The following is a 24,914-nucleotide window of genomic DNA, read 5'->3' on the forward strand; positions in this document are numbered from 1 at the left end:
CTGGGACCCCTTCAAAGTACTCTCCTCCCCAACGCACACACTTATCCCAACGGTGTTTCCACTTGTTGAAACAGTCCTGGTATGCTTCTTTTGTAATGTCCTCCAGCTCCTTCGTCGCATTTGCCTTAATCTCGGGAATCGTCTCAAATCTTCTTCCTTTCAAGGAGCAAGGTCAGGTGAGTAGGGAGGGTGGGGAAGAACAGTGATCGAGTGTTTGGCCAAAAACTCACGAGTTCTGAGGGCTGAATTTCGTAGCAACGCGGTGCATCTTCAATTTTTCGGTCAAAATCTCGTAACAAGATCCAACTGATATCCCACACTCTTCGGCAAGCTCCCTGACAGTCAGACGTCGATTTGCTCGCACCAGGGTGTTGATTTTGTCGACGTGTGGGTCGTCAGTTGACGTGAAGGACGTCCAGGATGCTCATCATCTTCAATGGGCTGTCGACCATCCTTAAAACGTTCATGCCACTTGAAACATGCCGTACGCTTCATAGCAAAATCACCGTAAGCCGTGTTAAGCATACCAAAAGTTTCAGTCGCAGATTTTCCAAGTTTAACACAAAATTTCACAGCAAGTCGTTGCTCCTTCAGGTCATTCATTCTGAAATCCGCCAAACGAAAAAATCGCACTTCACTTAAAACCGCGTAGCTAATACACAAATGAATATATCTGCAATCGGGAAATGGCGTCGTAATCAGCTGATCTGTGCAAACCTAGCGACACCAAGCGGCTTCCCGTGGAACCAACTGGAGCCGCGCAATTCAAACAGTCCGCGTATTTTTTGAACAGCCATCGTATAACTATAACTTCGGTTATATTTAATTCAAGAAAAGTTCTCTATTGGTAGAGCAGCAGGTCTGCTGGCTTATAATGTCAAAAACCAGTTTTCGATACCCATGGTAAGCATAGCACAGATATCGCATTTGCGCTTAACAACAAACAATTTTTAAAAATCGACAAGAAAGAGAATTCAGTTCGATTACTAAAAATACTATTAAATATCATTACACAAATAGGAATAATGGTATTAATTTTTCTAACAGTTTAACTATTAGTCTAATGTTATTAACAGCACGACTATAAATAAATGCAAAAATCTGTGCGCTTAATCACCTTAGTTTACTGGAAATGGAAAAATATTTAATATTGCGCTTATGCTATGTTTTCCGCAAGATGGTGCGGACTATAGTTTAACTATGCGGAGAAAATCTGGCAAATGCAGAAAGATTTATGTAATACTAAAAATCAGTAAAACGTTTAAATCAAAGTGTAGACCATACGTAAATTATGTTTTCATATCTACCTAATTAACTATTGTATTTAATTTTATTTAGTTATTTAAATCCCGACTGATATTTATATTCGATTATTGTTTAGTTAAATGATGAGACTTATCGAGTGTATCATTTTGTTAGTTGTCTTCTCTTGTGCTGAATTGTTACGTGTGAAAGGAACATGGGACACGAATAATTTTTTTATTTTCCTTTCTAAGTTCGGGTTTCAGAAAACTAATCTTCATGATCGTGCTAACTCATTAGGTTACATTTATGGAAATATATCAACTAATATTAATAATGCTTCAAACTATTCTGGAAATAGCTATGCAACACTTGTTGTAGTTGATAAACAATTTTTTATAGAGTATTATGGAAATAGGAGCCTGTCCAATAAAACTGAAGCTTGCCAAAAAATGTTTCAAAAGATAAATACAATTGCATATGACAGTGAATGTAATGATGTTGGATCTGAAGATTTTCTACGCCATATACCGTGCCCCAAAGATAAGTTATGTGAGGAAGAAGACGTTGCAGAACGAGTGGTCCCAGGTCATCAACTTACTTATGCAGTTCAGAACAGCAATCAACCAAGGTAAATATTCATCGTAAATTTTATCTTTATTAAACTTCTTGAGTTTAAATAAACTGGTCAGTCTATGACTTTTCACATGAGTTGTTAGGTGTTTATTACAATTTACTGTAATTTCTGTAATTGCTAAAGAATAATTTTAGAATTAACTTTAAGAAACCTAAGACATCCAGTTTTAAGTTATTAGAGCTTAACTCACGTAAATCATATTCATTTATTTAAGAGTATTTTCTCTGAAAATTACCTAAAATATTAAAACCTTGTGAGTAAAGTTATAAATATGTTATTCCAATAATACAACATGTTGAAATTTAGCAAAATACATACAATTATGGTGTTTCACTCAACTTGCATTCTTATCAAACCATACAAAATTATTTGTTTGACCACTGAGCTATATTCTTTCTAAAAGTTATTTTAAAACTAACAGTCATCTCTGGCAAAGATGATACTGTGAATACTCATCAGAGGCCACTTTCAAAAATTTTAATTCATAGTTCTTGTTTAACCACTTGTTAACAGAAGATTGTATTTATAACAGCTCTCCTTTTATGTTTTGGCAAATTGTTAACAGAATTTTCAGAATCCAGCAGAAGTTTAAAATTACACAGCAAGCCTATTTAAAATTGAAATTAAAGCAAAGCATGTTCAAATGTGCATTCAATGTAATTTTTCATTTTAGTATAAGTGTCACCTTCTCTTATTAAAATAAAACAACATAGACAGTACCCTACAAATAGGCTTTCAAAAAATCAATTTTTGCTAAAACATTAAATGGAAAATTATTATTTAAAATTGCAGTAAAATTTTTTTGTTTAATCTTAAAGACACGATACTTGCAAAATGAAAATTCATCTATAAGAGTTGCTTTTAGTAATATTTCACTTGTACATATATTTGTTTTTTTGTATATATTTTTCATTATTATTTATACACGATAGACAAACATACATTCATTTTCCCAGAGTATATTATTCTACTAGTAGAATTTGCAAAAACTTGTCAAAGTATATGGAATTGTTGAATTTCAAACCATGGTTTGAATTATTTTGAAATAAAGTTCTTGTAGTATTTGCTTATAGTAAGAATGTTTCATGATTTTATTAATTAAGTTAAAAAATTAAGTTAGAGGTATATTGGCCTTTGGAATGGGTTACTTTAAGATGTGGTGGATGCTTTTAAGGCAGTTCAAGAGAAGGCTTGATAAATATATAAATTATATGGGCTGGCTTTAAGTGTTTAATTTTTTAAAGTATCATTTAGGATGGCTGAAATGGACCAACGTATCCCTTGTTTCTCTTAAATTATATCCATATATATATTTATTTATTTATTTGTATAAAAGTAATTTAATTTTTGTGGAAACAATGTTTTAAAACAAAATTCTGAAGGTATATATGCAGAATATGAAATTCACAGTATTTATTAATAGCTACTTTAGACAGTCTTGACTTAGTTTGATTCATGGGTTTTCTCTCTTAGAAAAGTTGCATCTATTAACAGTTTATTGAAAGTTCTGTATGATTCTTATAATGAGTCACTTCAGCTGAGTGATCAAGTTTCTGTATGTTTCTTGTAATAATTTCACAGAATTAAAATTTGTGGTATTTTTAAATAATGAACAGTTCTAATATTACCACCCCCCGGCTGCATATAGCATTTTACATCCAAACAGCAATAAAACAAACCATTCCAGTAAATTATAACCCTGCCAAAGTTGCAAGTTTATCTTAATCAAAGATTTGTACCACACAAGTTGTGTTTATAAAGCTTGACTATTAGTTTATACAGTGTACAAGAAATCTCATGTTAATTTTGTTTTTTTCTTGTTTTAATGGTTTAAAAACATGATTCCACAAGTTGTCAGGTGTCCTAGATGGAAGTGCTGGATTTTTTTTTATGTATGTTTATAAGTATAACTTGGCACCAAGTGAAGTTTGCTAGTCAATCATCAGGCTTGTTAAGTGATTTCATTCAATTAATTTATTATTCTCATGAGAGGACTTAGAAAAAATTCATTATTGTCATGAGTTAACTATAAACAATATATAACACTGCACATTAATTTCTGTTACTTGGATAGCTAGAATAATCAAACCTAATAATTGGAAACCCTAATTTGAATTAGAGGATTACTTTCATTAGCCCTGACACTCATAGATTGACATGAACATATTTGAATTAATCAAAAATAATAATTAAAATGATAATAGCAATATTTAGATTATTTAGTTGAAATAATCAAAAGCTGTAATAACTGATAGCACTAATTTCAGATAGATGATTATATTCATGACATTAATTGATTTAATTGAAGTAGTAGTAATCAGAAACATTAGTGAACTAATTAAAACATTAGTTTTAATAAGAAAAATTGATGCTCATATGTAATTGACTTAATTACTTGTCTTTATACAAATGTAGTAATGATACTGGATTTACCTTATTGTCTGTACATGTATTGTTTTTTTAACGTCCATCGTAGGTTTTGGTATGTTAGCCTTGTGGCTTGTCACGAACGCCAAATGTCTGTGAGTGGAGAGAATCAACTCAAGACAGCAGAGCTGCTATAGAATATGATGTGTGGCTTGTTAATGGAAACCCTTTCATTTCAAACAGAAATCCACTTGAATACCAATTCTCTTTTGACCAGCAGGTTTGCTGTCATATGACTTTTAGATCTTGCCAGTTTCATAGCTTATATACACTCAGGGATGTGATTTAGTTTATATTGATTATCAAACTTTTTAAGCTACCAAACTAAAGTTGCATGTAAGTAAAATAAAGGAGCATTCAATGTATATATTATTTCTTTCTTGAAAGCAGTTAGTTTATACAGAGCCCAGGAAGGTATATACAGGAGAAAAACATATTGTATACACCACTTATTATCTCATGCTCACAAGATATATTGAATGCACAGCTTATTACCTCATGCTTATGAGATGTGATATTGAGTGCATCACTTACCTTGAGAGCAAAAGATAGTTATTTTAAGTGATAATAAATTGTGCATTCCATATAGTATCTTGCAAGCATGAGATATTTTTTCACTTTCATGTCCCTTCCCAGACTTTGTGGATGAATTTTATAAATTTTTATATAACAAGTATACTATTCTTATCACTTATCACCCATAAATATTTTATTTTTCATTTAAAAGTTGTTTAATTAATATATATCAGTCTTGGGTTGATGTTTGCTTGTTTCAGGATATAACAGAAATGAATATGGGATTTTTCACACTTTACTTAATCCTTGTTCCACTGCAAGTGTATGCTGTTGTTCGTCAACACCATCACCTCACCAGGCTTTTTACTGCTTCACTTGTTCTCCAGATGTTGTCTCTTTTCTCCACACTCATCCACATGATCAAGTTTGCATTTGATGGAATGGGGATAGAGGCCTTATCTGTAGCAGGAGAGGTTGTCAGATTGTTTGCTCAGGTAATGAAGAGCAGTCTGAGTGACGTTTAAGAAAAGAAGCATTTTTATTGAAATATCTCTAGTTTTAGTTATAAATAATGAAGATCTTAACATTCAAATTTATTCATACTTTTATGTTCTGTCAAAAATGGAAGATCAGCCTTTTACAAATTTTATTTATATTTCAGATATAAAGTTACAGGCATTGTGCATTGTTATTTATTGGACTAATAACAAAAATACTCAAATAATTTGTGTAAATATAGTTTTATTTTGATTATACAAGTGTTGTTTTGTTTAGTTAAAACAATGAAGGTCTTTGAAAAAATAAACTTATTAATGCTCTTGTTCTGTCAAAGTTTAAAGACTAACCTTTTGCTAATTTTGTTCATACTTCAATTGTAAAATTAAAGCTGTTATGTATTGTAATTTATTATTTGAATATAGGGAGAGGTTCTTATAAATAATTTATTGTGTAAAGATTTTTTTTATAACCACCTTTTATAGGTTTTGGATTATTAACCCTGTAGCTTGCCAAAGAACACCACACACAAAGTACAACCTTAACATTTTTATTAACTTTCCACTGTAGTATTTAGCCAAGTCAACTTACCTTGGTTTGTCATTTTGTTCCTACTTTTCAACTTGTTAACGGTTAGTTATGTTGTGTCTATTCAATTTCAGTTTCACAGCTTACTTTTCAGGCTTACTTGTCCATCATTAATTCCACTTTATTTGTGTAAAGATTATTTTATTTTGATTATATTGTTTTTTTTCTTTTGTTTCACCAGTTTATAGTCAAGTGAAACTATTTCATGTAGTTTTATTGGTTTATTATGAATCCTGTAAAAACTCAGGAGGTAAAGATGTTTCTTAAAATGCATACAGAATATAAGTAAAGTGTGAAATTAGTTTTCCAATACAGTAGCTTACCTCCAGTCACATAACTTTCAGCCATGGGGGCATTATAATGTTACAGTCAATCCCACTATTTGTTGGTAAAAGAGTAGCTCAAGAGTTGGCGGTGGATGGTGATGACTAGTTGCCTTCTCTCTAGTCTTACACTGCAAAATTAGAGATGGCTAGTGCAGATAGCCCTCATGTAGCTTTGTGCAAAATTCATAAAAATTCCTTCAATGCTGCCCTCTATGTGCAAAATATTTTTCACATGCTCGAGCCATGAAATTCCCACTTACCCCATGGTTAACTTGGTTTATTGCATCTTCACGTGTAAATCATTATGCAACAACTCTCCACTAATAGGAGTGTGGCACACTCTCCTGATGTATGCGACTTCCTCTATTTGATTTTCACTTCTTGTCAGGCACTTTTCTAGTACAGACATTTGACATTGTTGTGATTTTATGTAATAATTTATTTTCTTTTTGCACAGTAGTGCTTTACCATTTCTATTAATTTTCCCTGTAGTATTTGGCCAAGTCAATTTACTTTGCTTTTTCATTTTGTTTCTACTTCAACTTATGTACAGTAATTTATAAAATTGGAATTTCATGTCATGACTTCAGCTTCTCTTCCTACTGTTTAATGCAGTGATTCTCAACCTGTGTGCTACGAGAGATTGGCAGGTATGCTGCAGTGTTTTTGAAATGCATTCAACTTTCTTGGGATTTTACAAGCAAGTCAAACACATCAGTTAATAAAAGCTACTATAGAGATACTTTGAAACCTTCCAAAACATTCAATGGTTTTCATTGAACTCAAACACTGAGAAGTTCATACTTAAATTTCGTTATCGACTGCAATGGTTTGACTTTGGCGCAACAAGCACTTCGTACATTATAAATGATGCATTAAACAATCAAAATGCTTTTTGGAACACATGCTCATTCTGCGGTAAGCTACAGCTACTATGCTGTAGGTAGGAATTTTATATTAACTGCAGAACTTCATGCTTATCGTGTATGAATTAGCTTTATCATTTATCCATGGAAAAATATTTAAGTAAGTCTGGTGCTGCAAAGGAGAATGTGTTGAATCAAAAGCAAGGAATCAAACAAAAATACAAAAACAAATACATTGAATACAGTTTCATCGCATTGGAATCGAAACATTCTCAATTACTGTTCTACCTACTCTGCAATGCAGCTTTATCGAATGAGGCGCTTGTTCCCAGCAAACTGAAGAGACACTTGAAAACAAAACATTCAGCTGTGAAGGATAAACCAAAAGAATACTTCGAGAATCTCACGGCTCAACAACATGAACAATCAAAGAAGCTTGTGAACTACATGAAGCTGTCTGAAAAAGGATTGATTGCAAGTTATAAGGCTGCTCAATTGTTGGCAAAATGCAAGAAAGAGCATAAGGAGGTTGAATCAGTCATTGTGCCAGCATTAGCAATCATTGTTGAAACTATGCTTGGAACAGATTCCATCAAAAAGGTTAAGCAAGTCCCACTGCCCAATGACACAATTTCACACAGAATTGTAGGCTTGTCGTCAGATTTGAAGGATCAATTTTGCAAACACTTCAAATCATCTGAAGATGAATTGTCTCTGCTATGGTCTCTTTAAGTAGATGAATCTACTGACATTAGTGGAAAAGCTCAAGTTCTGGCTTTTGTTTGATTCATAAAAAATGGGAAAATCATAAACAAATACTTATTTTTCAAAATTTAAAAAGTACAGCGAAAGGCCAAGACATTTTCGAGTTGGTGAATGAAAACATTTTGCTCTTCAAATTACATTGGAATAACTGTGTCAGTGTTTGCACTGATGGCTGTCCTTCAATGCAAGGAAAAAGAAGGGATTTGTCACTCTGGTGCACCAACAAAATCCAAACATTAAGATTGTTCACTGCATGATTCACAGAGAGGCACTTGCCTTCAAATCTTTACCAAAATATTTGCAGTCTGTTATCAATCAAGTTTTTCAAGTGGTGAATTTCATCAAGTCTTGGCCACTTTAATCTCGACTTATCTCTCTTCTCTGTGAGGCAATGGATTCAGACTACAAAAAGCTACTGAATTACACTGAAGTTCGATGGCTTTCGAAAGGAAAGGTGTTAAAGCATCTTGTCCAACTAAAAACTGAAGTAATTTCTTTCTTGGAGGTTGAGGAGGCAGGTTTTGAATTTTCTTTTCATGATGAGATCTGGTTCCTGAAGGTTTAATTTCTCTCCAACTTGTTTGACAAATTAAATTCTCTGAACTTAAATCTCCAAGGACCATCTGAAAACATTATTACTGCAACGTCCAAGCTGAAGGCCTTTGATGAAAAGGTGACGCTGTGTAAGAATAAAATCTCGAAAGGAGTCCTTGATTGTTTTCCTTCTGTTAACGAATGTCCGTCAAAGAAGAAAATTGTCCCTCAAATTTTGAGCACATTAAGTGACCTACAGTCTGCACTAAAACATTACTTCCCATCACTTGCTGTTGATGAATTTAACTAGGTGACCTATCCATTCGAATCAACGAGACAACAAATCTTACAACTGAGGAGGAAAAACAGCTCATTGATTTACGAAATGACAAATTGTATCAGTCATTGTTTCCCGAAAAGAACTTGAATGCATTTTGGATCTCCATTAAAAATTCATATCCTGCAATCAGTTCAAATCAAAAGCAGGTGAAGTTCTGCTTTCATTTGCACCTTCGTAGTTTTGTGAAATTGGATTTTCAGCATTGACTGAAATTAAAGCCAGAAAGAGAGAGAGGCTTCTTACAGTTGATGATGAAATGCAAGTTTGTTTGTCTACGTTAGAGCTTCGCTTCAATTTGATTTGCTCTCAGAAGCAGGCACAAGCATCACATTGAAAACGTGTAAAAATAAAAAGTTTTGATTTTTCTGCTATACCACAAAATCGTCAAAAAGCCTTAGAACAACACTTACGGCCAAAGCAGGCAACAGTATTGTCAACATGCAGATGACATTAATATTGCTTGCTTTGGCTGTGATTTTCATTCTAATGCTTTTTTAAGTTAACTCCTCTGTGTTACGTGTATCTAAACGTGATGCACAATGACATTATTATTGCTTGCTTTGGTGGTGATTTTTGTTCTAAGGCTTTTCATGCTTGCTGTATAATGTGTACCTAAAAAAATCATTAAGGCTTTCCAGGTGTGGTGCAAAAATTTCAGATTGTTGTAGTGTGTCACAAGTCAGAAAAGGTTGATAATTACTGGTTTAAAGTGTCATTACACAGTTTGAGGTCAGGAGTCTTTGCTGAGGGTTTTTCAGCCATTGTTTGTTGGAAGATTGATCTTTACAGGTGTCATCTCTCTTCTCTTAATAATGTTTAGGCTCCTGTATCTGACAAATCTGTTCTTGACAGCCTTCTTTCTACCTCCTGTCTATGCTGTGCACTCCTCTGCCTTTCCTGATAAATCAGCCAGACTTCCCTCAGCCTTATTGGACATAATTTATCAAATTTATTATATTTTATTTCTCTCTCCAGTTTCATAAATTGTGTTTCTTGTTACCTGATACCCCATTGCTCAGTTACCTTGTCTTCTCTCCACCTGATTTCAGGATCCACACATACTGATGGTCATTTCTCATCTGACTGCTAGTGCCAGTATGTCTTGTTCACCATGGGCTTCTAAGCATTCTGCATTGATTTATCATCAGAATGATCATATGTTTCTCGACTCAAAACAACTTTAGTCACTTTTGTCTGGAAGGAGGCAGGCCCTGCTGCAATCTCATATCCAGACATCACTCCTATGGTACGCTTTTCTCCATACACCTCCTTCTGCAAAGGTATGTTTGTGAAGATATTCCTGAATCTTTGAAGTTCTATGTGGAACCTGTGAAGCAACATTTAACTCATTTTTCTTTGGTTACTTGTTTGTCTCAGCCAACTCCCATACCATATTCTATAGTTGTTTCCCATTCTATACCCACCCATCCTTTGCATGTTCTTTCTTCCAAGGGTACTTAGGTTTGTTGTTTGGCTCAATCTTATGCTTCTTGCTGCTAATAGTTTTGGTAACTATCAAAACAACCAGCTCAAATGTATAGTCGGGATTTTGTTCACTCTTTGTCTCTAGGTGATTGTGGTTTTGTCAGACAGACTTATTTTTAACTTTCTCTCCCATCCTTCTTTGTCTCTGTTCACAGTGCTCTCTCCATTACTTCAGATTTCTTTCACAGTGTGCTGTTGACCCAAAAAATGGGAACTAGCATCTTCTCATCAATCTGTCCCACCTCAATGAATTTCTGCATCTTCCCCACTTTATGATGAAATCCTTTCTCACCCTTTAGTTGGCTCTTTCTCTAGGTCTGTGGATGACCAAGGTGAATGTCACAGACATTTACTCCATATTCCTATATCTCATTAGTCTTAATGCTATCTTCAGTTTATCCATAACAGGGTTATATTTCAATTTCATATTTTACCTTTCATGCTTGCTTCAGCACTGTTATGTGTTTTGATGAGTGATCAAAGCCTTTGCCCAGTATGTGCATGATTGAGGGTTGCACCTCCAGCATTATATGGATGACTGGCTTCTGTTAGCTTCATCTGAATTGGTGTCTTTTCAACACAATCATCTGGTATTGATAGAAGCAGCTTGTATTGCTTGGATTCTTATCCAATATCTTGTCCGCTTTGTATTTTTTAACATTTATCTTGGCTGGACCCAACCTTCTCCACATCATCTGCATTTGAGGGAACTTTCACTTCTCTACACCTTTTTTTCTGCATTGAGGTTCTATTATTTTTTGGGACATTGCCTTCCATGGAAGTCCTTGGGTCATGCATTCTCTTTAGGTTGATGCTATGCAACCAATGGAATCTTCCCTGGGATCCCTAGGACTCCTTTCCTTCTTAGTGGTCTCCTGGGTGATTGAACAAGGAGAGTATTATGGAAGAGGTACTGTCTCCTCATCGTCATCGAGACTTGCATCTATTCCAGAGCAGTGGATACTCAGTCAGGACTAGACCAAATGGTACCTTCATGCCTACCCTCCCATCCAGCTCTTTCCTAGGGTAATTACAGTCACCCATTCTACTCTTTTCTATGTCATTTTCATTGCTCCTTATTGACCATTACAACCTAGATCCCCTATTGTTTGTTTGTTTTTTCTTTTACAAACTACTACCCCCTCTTTCACACACTGTAACCCTCCTCCATCAACCATGGTTATCAATCCTTCATTATGCCTAGCATTTATGCGGTCTCTCATGTATCGACCTGAATTATAAATGTGTGTGTGTATCACTTCCTTTTTAGCTCTGTCCATTCACTTTTCCTTTTGTGCAGTTTATCAATCTTGGTGGAACATCTGCTATTGGTCATTAAGTGTGAAGTTTCCACTTCTTGGCTCACTGTTCCTGTGCATATGATTTTTTTTGTTCTTTACCTGGGTGTTCAACCATGAGGTTTCCATCTCTTCCACTGCTAATTATTGAACAATCTTGTCTAACATTTTGTTTTTCCATATATTGTGTCGTGTTTTTCTCTCCAACCATCTCCCTTTTACTGCTTTCCTTCTGGATGTATTAACTTCCTTGTCAAGTGGTTCTTCTAGATTGAATTGTTAGTGTTCTTCATTTTCTCACACTCCTTCTTGAATCTTTTTCTTCCTGTACCTTGTATCACCTATCCCTTAAAATGTACTTCCTTTTAGCCTGTGGTAATCATCTGTCTAATATTTTTGCTACTGACATTTCTGACATACTCTGTTCCATTCCCTCCTTAGTGTGGATTCCTGTACATGGTGATGGGTAAGTACCAATTGGAAATATATTTCAGTGCAGGAAAATAATTTTCTAAACATTTTTTAAAACCCAATTTTAAAGCAGCATGTGTTTATATATATAATTTATACATGTAACTGTCTGAGCAAAATATAAATAAAAGAACTCTGAATACTCTAACACTGTAAACCCTTTTAATTTTGATAGAGTCTCTTCATGCTGTTATTACTGCTAATTGCTAAGGGCTGGGCCATTACTAGACCAGAACTCACCTGGAAGCCTGTGTTATTCTGTGTTTGGCTACTCTACACTTTTGTTGATGTCTTGCTATATGTGTGGAACACGGTAAGTAAAATAACTTGTATATAACACAGAAGGTTTATCACACTTTATGAAAGTGATCACCATATTCTATTACAGTGGTATGTTTCTATGGATGCTCCCAGATGTGACATATTTAACACTTGGTTGTTTCCTGGCTATTTCCTGACTATTCATTGTCCACAATTGACCATTTAAAACAGCACCAGGCTCCAAAATCATGCCCCAAGCAAATTTGGAGCAACACCCTCTTCCATAAAATGGTTACAAAAGAGAATCCTTATACTCAAAAAACTAGTTTACCAAAGCTAGACATACTTCCTTCTACCATCAACAAGATATGGACAAATATTTTAAATTAATAGTTAAAAGTTCACCATCTTTCACAACTTGTATTCATTTGCTATTTTCATGAGAAAAATGACTAAAGAATCTGTAGTTATAGCAATCCAATTTGACCACATAATAGTGAAGCCTCTATGCAGCTTCAGTCTACTCTTGTGGCATAATTTTACCTAACCCTTATCAGCACACCTTGGGTTCACGTGGACTCCAGCAACATGCTAAGATGTATATCTTTTCATATAATCATTACAAATTTATACCAGTTAATGTAATTCTCAAGCAGAAACTCTGAATTGATATAATAAAAAAGCAGATTTATCTGGGGTCAGTGTAGAACTGACATTGATCATAACTATAATGTGCAGTTTGTCCTGTAGCATATGAAACAAATTTTTAAACATTTATTTCACTATATAGTTGTTGTAGAGGATAATTTATCAAAGTAGTACAGTATTATCTAGTTTGTTTATAATATTGTTGTGGTAAACATGTATGCACATTTTATTCCTCAGCAAAATATCTCTGTAATGACTACTTGTTTTAATAATTGTTGTAAATAACCTGCTTATTGTGTTTTCAATCAGTAGCCTCCTATAAGGAAATGTTTGTGTTGGGGTCTGGTTGGACCCAAGGTGACCCACAATGTACACTTTCAGTTTTCTTTCCATTAAATTTTGCAGTATTGTAGTAATATTATGATATATTGGTGGATAATGACTTGAATATAAGAATATAATAAAACTTTGGCATTTTTTGGTACACTGTATAAGCAATTGTTTGATACTACTTATTTGTATATTGAAGAACAATGTCATTTTGTAATTTCTTGATTTCTTTGTTAATAAATTTACTCAAAAATCCATATATTTTTATTTTATTCACATTGCAGTCTAACCCTAAAAAAGTTGTAACTGGTAGTTAGAATTTCAATCTGGAGCTTACTTTAATGGTAATTTTGTGCAGGGGTCAATTTGGATTTCAGTTGTTCCTCAACTATTTCAAAGTTGTGCTGATAAGGGTTAAAAGTGAAGCCAGTATCCATGAACATTGGAAGGTCTGTTTAATGTTTATCAGTATGTATTGTCCAATGTGAACTTCTTCCCTTCTAGAAGCTTATTACAATAAAAAAAGGCAATGTTTGGCAATATTGTGTAACAATGTTATCTATCAGATTGACAACTAATAATAACAGAAAAAGTAGCTCAAGGACAATTAAGTGTGATTTACCATCATTGTCATTTAAATTACAAAAGGTGTTTATTTAATTTATTTTCTACAGAATTTTATAATATAATAGAAAGAGGTTATATGTACATACAGTACAGATTATTTAGATGTTATTGTAAAAATAAATAAAAATACAAAGTATAGAATTCTTTACATAGGTAATTTATACTATGTACAATATCTTGGATATCGTACACAGTAGAGAATATCTTAGAAATTAGAGTATTTTTGAACAAAATCATATAAAAGTAAAAACAACTTGGAGACCATAGTTAAATAGTTACTGGGAAGCACATTTTTCTGTGATTACATGTGAATAATAATGAGTATTTTATGCATAAGCTCAATAATTATGTCTGATTATTATAGATAAAAAAAGATGAAATTGCTAATTTATAGGTTATTGTTCTTCTATGTTCTTCACTTTAAATTACTTCACTGTGACATGTAAATTACCATGAATATATCTTATGTTTCCTTGTAGCATGGAAGTTTTTGTTTGTTATGAATTTCGTGCAAAAAGCAAAACATGGGCAATCTGCACTAGCCATCCCTAATATATCATTTAAAGACTAGAAGGAAGACAGCTGATCATCACCACTCACTGAACAACTCTTGGACTGCTCTTTTACCAACAAATAGTAGGATTGCTCATCACATTATCATTATCCCCACAACTGAAAGGACAAGCATGTTGGTGGGATAGGGATTTGAATCAGCTATCAGCAGATTGCAAGTTGAATGCCTAACTGCCATATCCAGCATGGAAGTTACCATGAGTATATTTTATGCTGCCTTGTGGCATTGAAGTTACCATAAGGAAAGGGCTTAGAGAGGGATTAATAAAATGGTGCCTTGGATGGAGGAACTGTCATAAGAGAAGAGGGTAAAATTTCTCAAATTTTCTTTTGAAAAAATGAAGAGTTAGAGGAGATCTGATTGAGGTGTTTAAGATTATAAAGGGAATTGATAGTGTTGGTGCATCATTTTTCTTATTTAACAATGATAGTTGTAGGATTGGAAGATGCATGTAAATTTTGGCAGAGTACAAATCATCTTCTGCTACGACAGAGTTATTTTTAACAGAGTGGTTGGCCTTTGGAATGGGTTGCCTTCAAATGTTGTGGAGGTAGTAAATTTAATTTATTTTACAAAAGGATGATAAATATATGAATGATAATAGCTGCTTTAAGTTTTCAAGTTAATTTAGAGCTTAGAACAGTCAAGATGGACCAATAAGCTCCATTTTGTCCCAAACCCCTCAGTGTGGATTCCCGGTGATGGGACCTCCCAGGAAGGTTCTGATCTTCAGTTTACCTCCTCTGGGATCTAAACATCCACCACATTTGCATGATGGTGACCTGTGAAGAATCAGAGGATGATGGGCCTTAATTCCTGAGAACAGGTGTGGCCTTGGGTCAGTCAGCTGGTCTAAGAATCAACCAAGTACCAGTGTTGGATGTTTTCAACAGGTGTTGTGACATGGTATTTGATGCTGGTGTTTGGGTATAGTGCTTACCAAACTCTGGCATTGCTGCAGTGTCCTTGTTTGACATTGTAGTGCATCCCCTCATAGGGCTCCATGGTGGGTGGCATCAGTGGGCACTGAATTCATTATGGATACTCCAATTGAAAATCTTAATAAAATAGTGAAAAACAGTCTATAGGTAAATGACCATGTCTTGATTCTGAGCAGCAACCTCACCACCTGTGTTGTACCTCATTTTATATTGCATTCACTTTAGACAAACCTTTAGGGCAAATATCTCCATTCATTCAGGGACTAGAGGGAGCTAGCTCTCAGTCAGTAAAGCTTCTATCTGGTGACATATTGGTGGAAACACATCTCAACACAGTGAACCTCTTGCATTCAGGCAATTGGGAATATACCTATTAAAGTTAACACATCATGCTACTTTGAATTCATTATGAGGAGTTATTGGTGAGGGCAATATGAAGAACATCCCAGAGTCAGAAATTCTCACTGGTTTCTCCACTCAAGGAGTTTCTGCAGTGAAGCGTATATACACCTGCAAATATAGAATTATGATGCCAACCAATATCCTCATTCTGACATTTATATCACCACATCCACCTGCCACCATCAAGGCAGGTTATCATAATTGCAGAGTACATTGTTTCCAGTGTCAGCAGTTTGGTCACTTGAAGACATCAAGCTTCAACACCTTTTTCTGTCCCTTGTATATATTCCACCAAACCCCAAGATCCACATCCTTTGGTTCCAGGTACAGGTATTTCCTCAGATCATTCTTCCTCTCTTACCCCAAGATACAAAACAATCATTCGTTCATGTCCTCAGTCTCTGGAATCTCCTTCCAACAGCAAAGACCTGCCCAATCGACCCAGGACAGGATCCATGAAGGTCGATAGACCTCCCTCGAATAAAAGAAAGTAAGGAAAAAAAGACATGGTCATCAACAGAAGGGTTCTCCACCCAATTCGTTTACACATAAATAAAAATGGCCACCCTAATACAATGGAACTGTCGAGGTTTACATTCTAATCTGAATGACATCAAAATACTGATTGCTTCCTACTATTTTGTTTGTCTTTCCTTACAGAAAACATTTCTGAAACCTGACAATACAGTCACCTTTGAGCAGTTTTCTTTATGCAGAAATGACAGACTGTGTGATGGAGGGGTGGCACTGTTGGTTGAACAGCATATACCCACCCTGTCTTTACCACTCCACACCCTTGGAGGTAATAGCCATCTGTGTTTCCTTGGATCGTACCATCACTGTTTGTTCTCTACCTATCACCTGGAGAGACATATGATCAATCAGACGTTGATGCTCTTATTTAACAGTTGTCATCTCCTTTTCTAATCCTGGGGGACTTTAATGGACATAATTCCCTCTGGGAAAGTGCTGATACTGATAGGAGGGGGTCACTCTGTAGAGTGTATGCTCTCTGATCACAACCTTTCTCTTTTCAGTAATGGTTCAGGATGTGGCTGACACCCAGAGCATTGCCGATACTCTAGATGAAAGCTTTTGCCGGGTGTCTGACACTTCTGCTTCTTTTCTCCATCTTCTTAGCTATAAAGACTCGGGCAGAGCAATCACATCTTTCCTTTCAAGCTGATTGTTTCTCTGACTATAATCGTCCCTTTACACTGGTTGAACTCAAACTGGCCCTTCATCAGTCTTGCAGTACATCAGTTTAACCTAATGATATACAGTATGAGATGCTGCACCATTTATCTCCTGCTTCTCTTGCTATCCTTCTGATTGTTTTTAACCAGATCTGGCAGGAGAATGTTTTTTCTGATGTGTGGTGCCAGGCTATTGTCCTACCTTTCTCCAAGCCTGGGAAAGATCCCAAGATTCCTTCAAACTACCGTCCAATTGCTTTGATGAGCTGTCTCTGTAAGACCTTAGAGAGGATGGTTAATGCTCATCTTGTTTGGATCCTCGAATCAAACAACCTTCTCTCACCCACCCAGTATGGGGTACGACAACAGTACTCCACCATGGACCACCTGATTTGACTTGAAACGTCAATCAGAGAAGCCTTTCTCAAACGACAACATCTTGCATCAATATTCTTTGACATTGAAAAGGCATATGATACAACATGGAGGTTTGCCATTTTGCGAGACTTCCATATATATATGAGTTATGTGACCATTTGTCCATTTTTATTAAAAATTCTTTAATGGACAGGAGATTCCAAGTTCGTGTGGGTTCGACACTTTTCTTTTTTTTTCTACAGGAACTTGGAGTCACTCAGGGCTATGTTTGGAGTGTCACACTTTTCAGTATAAAAATTAATGCAATCACAGAACAACTCCCTCTCACTGTTGCAAACAGGCTCTAGCAGCAGCTACAGACTGCCCTCAATTGTTTACTGAAGTGGACGACAGGAAATGTCTTTACTTTCTCTCTCACTAAAACTGTTTGCATGTACTTTTGCTGCCAAAGGGGTGTTCACCCTTATCCTGAACTCTGTATCGGTGAAGTTGTGCTGCCTGTGGTCTCTGAGACTATGTTCTTGGGGTTTATCATTGGCTTTATACCACACATCAAGCAGCTATGAATCAAATGTACAAGAGCACTGAACATCCTGCATGTCCTCTCTTCCACCACTTGGGGAACGGATCGACGTTGTATGCCCAAAGATATATTGTACTCTTATTCGATTGAAACTCGACTATGGATCACTGGTCTATGCCTCTGCCAGGCCATTGGTCTTAAAGATGCTAGACCCTATTCATCATCAAGGACTTTGGCTCTGCACTGGGGCTTTCTTCACCTCCCCAGTTCAGAGCTTATACACAGTCTCATGAACCTTCTTTGCACCTCTGCCATTTGCAACTGTCTTTACTATATGCTTCGAAACTTCATTCCTTACTAAAGCATCCCACCTGGGGTTGTGTTTTTTTTCCTCGACGGGCCATGCTTTTTGAGACCAGACAGTCTGCCAATGCTCTTTTTGGCCTTCGTATGCAGGCACAGTTGGATGAATTGGGTCTGTCCTTGGATAACATTGCTGTATCCATTGGTGAGCCCATCCCACCACGGCTTTTTTACTGTCCTGAACCGTGACCTATCTTTAAGTCATCTGAGAAAAGTAGACACTCCTGATTGGAAATACTGTCTGCTATTTGCTGAACATCTTTTGAACCATCCTTCCATTTCTATATATACATATGGTTTGAAATCAGATGACTGTGTTGTCTCTCTGCCATGATTTGTTGTGGATCGGTGGTTGCATGCAGAATCTCCTCTACAGCTTCTGTGTTCACTGCTGAACTCTATGCCATTTTCTTGCCCTGGATCTCATAGAAGCTAAGCAGTACTCAAGCTGCACGATTTATACTGACTTGCTTAGTTCTCTACTGGCCCTGGAATCGCTTCACATTGGTTCACACCCTGTTCTCTATGATATTCAAAACTGACTGGCCCATTTCTCTTTAACATCTACTTCTATCCAGTTTCTGGATACTGGGCCACGTTGGTATTTGTAGGAATGAGCTCACCGATACTGCAGCTAAGTCTTTCTGCTCTATCACTATCAGTGCTGTGCCTGTCCCATACCTGGACTATGGTCCTGTATTCAAGGCTCGGCTCCATGCCAGCTGACAAGTGAATTGGAGTGAGCACCTGGAAAACAAGCTTTTTCCAAATAAAACCCTGTATTGGGCCTTGGCCATCTAACTTCCGTAAGGTTCTGAAGGAGGAAGTTGTTCTAACTAGACTATGCATTGGTCACAGTTTTTTAACTCATCATTTTCTTCTATCTAGAACTGATGCACCAATGTAACACTCAATGTCTATGTAACACTCAGATCACAATAAGCCACATTTTACTTTCTTGTCATTGTTACGATTCACGACGACGGCACCATTTTAAGCATGTTCTGTCCCAAGGTTTGTCCTTAATGCTAGACAGTGTTATTGGTGATGGTGACATCACCTTGGTGATGTTTTTAGTTTTTTAAAGGCCATTAATCTCTTTAATACCATTTAAATTTTTTAAATTTATACTTTACACCTTTTTAATGTGGGTCTCTTTTAAAAATCACAGTTCATCTAGTTCAATTTAAAACTAGAAACTGGCCATAACATCAAAGTACTCGAAACCAGGACTGGAAAGGCCAACTTCAGGTGACTGATGCTGTTGTTTGAACTAGCCATTAGTCATCCTGGCAAGTTATTATTAAAATTTTGCTGAAAGTCTTTTAAAACTTTTATTACTTTCTTTTTTGAAAATGGCCATAATGTCAAATCACTTAGAACTGGGAATGGAAAGGGCAACTTTAGGTGACTAATGGTGGATTTTGTACTTACCTGTTAATCTTCCTGGCGAGTTATGATTATTACAGTTACGCTACAGAAAGTGCTTTACAACTTGAATTACTGTAGTTTTTCTCTTGACATTGTAGGCTAGATGTAAACATTGATTTTATGTTGTTTATGTTTTTTAAACTTTGTTTTGTTTTACCTTAATTTCCTTTTATGAATTTTATTAAATTTATTTTTAACTTTTTACCAGACGTTTGGCACAGATAGCATCACTGCTTCGTGCCATAAAACACTAAATCAACCAATCACTTTACCTCCTCTGGGATCTAAACACCCACCCACATGTTTGCTATGTGAAGGGGAAGAGAGGATCCTGGTGGTTGAGGGGTCCAACCCTAACACACCACTTTGGCTTTGAATTCCTGTAGATGGGCAGCCTTGGGGTGGCCACCTAGAGTCAATTGGCTGGTCTGCTTGGGCTAGGGTCAATCAAGTACCAGTATTGGATATTCTCAACAAATGTTGAGGACATTGTATCTGATGCTGGTGTTTGGGTATAGTGCTTGCAAAACCCTGGCATTCCTACAGTGTCCTTTTTTTGGCATTGTAGTATGGGGTATCCAATGTCACCAATTCTTGTCAACATTTTTCTGACACATATTGAATCACAAGTGATCAATTCAGCCCTACACCTACCACTATACTGGTACAATGAATGTCGATGGTGCGAGTCGCTTTTGTTAGTCTTTCAATTACAATAAAAACCCAGAAAGTACTCAAGAAATAAGAAAATAAATCCTAATTTTGTAATTAGCCTATTGTTTTGAAATATTGTAAAACAAAGTTTGTAAACAAAGAAGTTACTAGTAGTGAATATTAGGTTTGCTTATTACTAAAAATGTTTTCATAAATGTCTTATTCAGTAGCAAATACTATTCTTTTAAAGTAAAAAGGTTTAAAGACTTATTAATGTTGAGGATATATACTCAAGACAAAGGATAAATGGAAATCAGCATCACTGCATCTTTATCATGGTGGAGAGAACTTTGTAGGAATTTTCAGCAGCTTAAAGTTTATATGAACAAAATAAACTTTGGCCATGGGTATGTTTTTGTTGAATTGTGACTTCATATCATAAATTTCTTTTGTTGCACTGTTATTGACCAACAAAGTTGAAAGTATGAAACCTTTGTGGTGATAATGTAATCTATTTTAAAAAAAAAAATGTTTCACTAGGTGCCCTACCTTAGAGAAGTGTAATGTAGTGTATTTTTATTTAAACTAAATTCTTTACTTGTTGACTGAAGAGTTCTTAGAATCTCCTGGAAGCCTAATATGTATTACTAAAATTGATGTGAAGTGTTAGCAAATTTTAGGGGTTTCATTTTTTCTTAAAACTATGTAACACAAATTTTGTTCCTGGATAGTATGTGTTATTTCTTAATTGCTCATGTTGTAAAAGTACAGAAAATGACCATAATACCCTTCAAACTTTGCTTTTGGGACCTAGATAATGAAATTTAGAAATTAACCTATTTTCTATGTAAAAATGGGCAAATTTGCACATTTTCATTTACATAAGGTTTGAATAAAACAACATATGAATCAAGATTTACATGTATTTATACTAAAGTTATACAAAATATTTAGAAGTGAGTAGTTTTTCGAGATTTGCAACTGTAATATAAATCACTTTCAATGTATCAGCCCCAAATATAGTCTCCCATCATGTTTTCATTATACACTCCTTGATAGCGATGTTCAAAGTCCAGTATATCTTGGAGGAATTGCTCACCTTGCTCCTCCAAGTATGCTCCCAGTTCTCCTTGAATTTATCAAGATGAGCCAAGGATATGGACTTTCAGGGACATCCTGTAGCCCATTTTGCCATAGTTCTTCACCAGAGCCTCAACCAGTTCCACATAATTTTCAGCCTTGTGATTGCCCAAGAAGCCCTGAACCACTGCAACAAAGCTGCTTCAAGCTTTTTTCCTTCTTACTGAACTTCTTGGAGAATTCTGTGCACTCCAGGATCTTCTTTATTTGTGGTCCAACAAAGACATCAGCTTTGACCTTTGCCCTAGACAGCTTAGAGAAGAAGTCTCAAAGGTACTTGAAGTCTGCAGACTCCTTATTAAGGGCTCTGACAAATTGTTTCACAAGACCCAATTTTATGTGCAATGGTGAGAACAACACCTTCTAGAGGTCCATTAGTGGCTCACACTTAACATTGTGCCTCCCCACAGAGAACTCAGTCCGTTGTTGCCAGTGCTTCCTGTTGTAGTGTACTGCAGTGTTCCTGCTGTCCCAAAGGCAAAGATAACAGGGAAACTTGGTAAAGCTTCCTTTGAGACCCATCAGGAATGCCACCATTTTGAAGTCTCCAATAACCTCCCAGCCATACGCATCATACTTCAAGGCTTCTAGCAAGGTCTTGACGCTGTTGTATTCCCTTTGAGGTGCACCGAATGAGCCAGGGAAAGAGATGGATACTTATTCTTGTTATGGAGCAGCAGAGCTTTGAGGCTTCTACAACATTCTAGAAAGTTCTTGAAAATTCTTGTAAGTTCGAGAAAATTTTGTAACAGCTACTCAGCACTACATTTACCTGGAATGTTGTGGGAAATGGGTAAATTTGAAAATTTCATTACCCATGTCACAAAGCAAGGTTGAAGAGAAAAACAGGTCTTTTCCATTTACTTTAGGCATAAGCAATTGGGAAATAACACTTTCTGCCCAGGAACAAGAAAAAAAGTAAAAATTTTGTTACATAGTGTAATTTTTCAAGATATTTTCTTGTAGTGTTACATAGTTTGAAAGGCTTCAAGCATAAGTAACAAAATATGTTAACTGTGAATTGTGATTTGTTAATGGGAAAAAAAGTAGGTATATTCAAAAAACTGTCTAGAAAATTCAATGTCCCTTCCCTGCATCAGGATTGATTAAATATTCCAAAAGAAATGTGATGATTGAAAATTATCTAAAAGTTATGGACATTTCTTTCAACATAAGCACCTTCTTGTCTATGTTGGTTATAATGCCCCTTCTCTTATATTTCATATGGTAGCATTATATTGAAGAGGTACTGTATCTTGTTAGCTAACTATTTCATGGCGTCAGAACGAATTGTAATTTTGAATAACATAAAATTACATCTTTGTATGTGTGAAAATACTTGTGGTGTTAAGTTTAGAAGTAAATTGTATTGTACCTTTGTTTGTTTCATATTTGGTTGTTATTATGCAGGTATTTTAAGTCATTTATTTATCTGTGTTCCTCCAAGTATACATTTTATATTGCTTCTTATTGGTAATTTTATTATTGTTTCATATTTGAGATGATTCTGTTATTAGAACTTCTCATTTGTGTGCATTTCCTACATAAACATTTAATATTTATGTTTATGACTTGTGTATGCAGACTGAAGTGGATGTTGTTGAAGACATTGATGAATATCAAACATTTCCTGGCTGGATTATCATCATCTTCCGTCTTATCATCATGACATGGTTTCTGTATGAGTTGCGGTCCACTATGTTAGAAGAGAATGACAGGGCTAAGTTACGCTTCTATCTACATTTTGGAGCTGGAATCTTAGTTTGGTTTGTTTACCTTCCAATTGTTGCACTAATCGCTCTTCAGGTTTCTGCCCTTTGGAGACAAAAGCTTCTACTGGGTAAGAGATTTGTTTGTTTTGTTTTGTTTTTTCTGTTCTATACAAATAGCAGTTGTAGAATCCAAATTACAATATTCATTAAACTTACAGCCAAACATTGTATCAGTTACTTGGTTGCTAATTCCTCACTTTCATTTTCACTATGTAATTTCTTTAATTATAACTTATTCAACTATGTATTTTTAGTAGTCACCTAGTTGTCTAATTCAATAAGTTCTTTCCAGTATATATTTTGTTTGTTCCAATTCAATATTATATTTGTATTGAATATATATGCATCCATCTATACAACTTCAAAATTTTATATATATATCCCATTTTCATTATTTTTGTTGGTCATGAAATTGCTAAGTCTTTAACTTCATTTTATTATTTATTTTTAAGCAGTTATTTGGCTACTAATTCTTCAGTACTTTAAGTGAAGAGACCCTAATGCAATCCAATTAACAAAATTGGTTTTACATTTAAAAATGTTCATCAAGAATATAAAACTTGTTTGTTAATAATACACTACTCAAAATGTTCTGTGAATTAGTTATGTATTGCTAACTAATATCCAATACTGACTCTTTTTTTTTTTTAATACCTAATTGGTGTATAGAAGGCTGTAGTTTCAAGTGATGACTTATGTTGTCAGTCATTTGTCAGTCATTCATGATCATCATGTGTCATCTGCTCGAAGCAGGTTGACTGTCATGGAACACCATTGTTCTCTTCTTTTCACCATATAATACAATCACTTTATGATGTTCCCATCCAGTCTTTGATATTATCCATCCATATGCTTATTCTCCTTTTCCTGTTCATTTTTCCTTCTAGCATCAGTCTTTGTATTCCATTTCTTCTCATTATAAGTCCAAAATACTCATGTTTTTTTGTTGTTTCTTTTGTAGTTGATAATAGTCTTCTTTTAGTTTCCATCATTTCTAATACTTGTTCATTTGTCTTATTTCCTGTTAATGATATTTTCAACACCTTTATAGAGATCCACATTTCAAACACCTCAATCCTTCTAGCAATTGCTTTATATATTATCCATGTTTCAGCATCATATAGTAGGTTCACCACATATAGCATTTGACTAGTCTTGCCTGTGTTATGTTAATATTTCTTGCTGTTAATATTTTTGACATGTTGTTAAATGCACTCCTGGCTATTTCTTATTATTCTTTGAATTTCAGCATACCTTTACCATCTTCAATGCTCACATGTCAAAAAAAAAGATTTTTTATTATTTCAGTTGATTTTCTGACACAATGCCTAGTATCACTTACATTTGAATATTGTTTTTTGTTCATGATTCATTTAGTAAATTGGTTTTGGCAGGGATAACTTCCAGTGCAGATTTTCTAGCTTATGCCATTATGACTCACTTGTTATGGCCAACCGCGGTGGAGCAATATTTCCAGCTTCAGACAGACTCGATGCAGGGGAAGAACTGGAGGAATTCAATGAAGCTCCTCATAATATTCCCTAGACCCCAGAAAGTGTAACCTTGTAAATGGGGTAAACCAATATTCTAAAATGCTATATTATAACATGTATTTCCTCATATAAAATAGATGGAGATGTTAGATTTGTGCCACATGTTGCTGTAATAAGTTGCAGTTAAAAAA

The 24,914-nt window shown here is 35.2% G+C and overlaps 1 pseudogene across 1 annotated transcript; it reads left to right on the forward strand.

Moving 5' to 3' along the window:
• The first annotated feature begins 1,186 nt into the window (after positions 1 to 1,186).
• Positions 1,187 to 24,775, forward strand: LOC143223837 (transmembrane protein 145-like; annotated as a pseudogene). The gene is made up of 6 exons (XR_013013173.1): positions 1,187 to 1,873; positions 4,356 to 4,526; positions 5,083 to 5,316; positions 12,166 to 12,303; positions 23,043 to 23,298; positions 24,625 to 24,775. The product of XR_013013173.1 is annotated as a transmembrane protein 145-like (transcript).
• The last annotated feature ends 139 nt before the right edge of the window (positions 24,776 to 24,914 follow it).

The sequence above is a fragment of the Tachypleus tridentatus genome, chromosome 8 (assembly GCF_004210375.1).
Source record: "Tachypleus tridentatus isolate NWPU-2018 chromosome 8, ASM421037v1, whole genome shotgun sequence".
Classification (NCBI taxonomy): domain Eukaryota; kingdom Metazoa; phylum Arthropoda; class Merostomata; order Xiphosura; family Limulidae; genus Tachypleus; species Tachypleus tridentatus.